The sequence below is a fragment of the Teleopsis dalmanni genome, chromosome 2 (assembly GCF_002237135.1).
Source record: "Teleopsis dalmanni isolate 2A chromosome 2, ASM223713v2, whole genome shotgun sequence".
Lineage (NCBI taxonomy): Eukaryota > Metazoa > Arthropoda > Insecta > Diptera > Diopsidae > Teleopsis > Teleopsis dalmanni.
Genome location: NC_051847.1, coordinates 127,755,602 through 127,757,826, shown reverse-complemented (window position 1 = coordinate 127,757,826; position 2,225 = coordinate 127,755,602).

Below are 2,225 nucleotides of genomic sequence, written 5' to 3'. Positions count from 1 at the left end.
ATTAACTGTACTAAGAAGAACGTATCCCTTATTTTGTGTTAATGCTGTGATTACAGTAGAAGGTTGATGACCAGGTTTCTCAACCAATGAATCTGATTTGACATTGATTGATTTGTGTGTTGTCTTAGAAGACTCTGATAAGTGCAACAACGAATTGTGGTTCTTGCTGCACTTGTTGCACCGGGAACTTTTGCATTCTGCTGCCCTATGGCCTGTACGTAAGCAGTTCAAGCACAGTCTAAGTTTTTGTACTGTCTTGATACGACCTTGTGGTGTTGATTGCAAGAATGTTTTGCAATAATATATCGGATGTGATCCATTATTACAGATCTTACAGGTTGATATATTTGCCTACCCCATAGTTGTGGCAAGGGTTTTTGCTGAGCATGGCTTCTCCCTATGACCAATCGCCTCTAAGGACTGGAATCGTGATTCCAGAAAAATCATGAACTCCTTAATCGACTGAATCTCTCTTGGATGAGTCAGCGACTGTTCATACAAAATGCGAGTCTGCTTATCTAGTTTGAGGAGCAAACTATGAAGCAGTAGCGGCGACCATGAATCAGTTTCGAGTCCCACATTCTTCAGTGCCAGCAATCCTTCAAAAGTAACATCATGGAGTGTCCTTATTTCTGTCGCTGAAGGATTGGTTGATATTATTGGTTGATTTAGAATTCTTTGAATGATTGTTGCTACAATAATTCTTTTGTTGTGATATCGTTCTTGTAGCAGATTCCAAGCCGTTTGATAATTCTCGTTGGTTATTGACAGGTGTCGGACTAAACCTTCTGCTTCTCCTGTTAAACTACCTTTGAGGTACCACATTTTCTGAGCGTTAGAAGGCTGCTGCTTGTGAATCATTTCGGTGAACAAATCATAGAATTGACACCACTTCAAATAATCGCCATCGAATTTTGGTATTGTTACCTTAGGCAGTGATATCCCAGCGCTGTCTGGTTTACTGATTCCTTGTTGTAATTGTTCATTATTTGCTTTCATTGAAGCTAACGAAATTAAAGTTGACTGAACCAATTCTTCTATTTCGAGATACTCATCGAGTTTATATCCCACTGTAGTCGGATTGTTGGTGTACTCCCAAATTTCAAAATTAATGGATTCAATCTCATTCCATAGCTTCTCAATTCTTCCCATATTCACTTCATAAAAGGATTTCATCTGAACGCCTGTTTGACGATTGATGCCTGCTATGAGTCGCTTCAGTGATACACAAATTGCACCTTGCTTGTGTATCATTCGTGTTATACTCGTGCTATATTGTCCTTCCCTCGGTGACGGCATCGGTTGACGTGCTGTCGTTGCTGACTCCTTTGAGGAAAGTGTTGGAGGTATTTTGGTTGACAATTCATTTTCGAAAATCTGCTCATATTTTTCAAATAATCCCTTGATTTCCTGAAAGTAGTTGTTGGTAAAATATGAAACGCTCGTATCCAAATCTGGCAAATTCCTGATTTGTGTGTCGTTATGATCAAATTGTTCCCATAATTCGTTGAGTCGCCTAATACGCTCTTCATAGTAGCGAGGGGATGTCTTCCTCTCTTTTGAGTCCTTTTTGAAGTTAGTGATCAGTTGTTGGATTTGTTTTCCCAATTCTGATTGTTTGGCAATCAATTCTGCCATGACTTCCATGGTTGTAAATACAGCAATACCACCCTTCTGAGCAGGTTCACTTGATTGATGATAACGTGATACTTACGGTGAATCACGTCGGGGTCACCAAAAATGTTCAATAAGTCGTTTCTTTTTGAAACTGAATCGACACTTGAATTGATTCAGTGTTGCTTATGTTTAGGAATCTGGCACTTGAACCAGTTCCTATTGAAAAACCTGAATTTGGCACTTGAACTAACTTCAGGTGAATTCAAATAATATTTTTGAGCAACTAGGCACTTGTATCTATTTGCGTTTAAGTTTTAATGAGCACTTGAACTAATTAAAACTCAAGGAATGTTTGGTATTGAATGAATGTTTATTAGAAAATGTTGTGCTTTTATAGAAATTTGGCAAGGTGTCAATACATACAATTCCCACGATAATGCCTTATAGCTTAAGCTGCATTAAAGAAGCGCTTAGATTTAGCTCAGCTTAGTCGTGGGAACGGTCACAGTTCTCATGGAAATTGTATGCATTTACGAATAACAAATAAGAAATATTACTTGCGTAATTTCCTTAGCAACCTGGTATATGCTGATAAACTTATTTTCTTT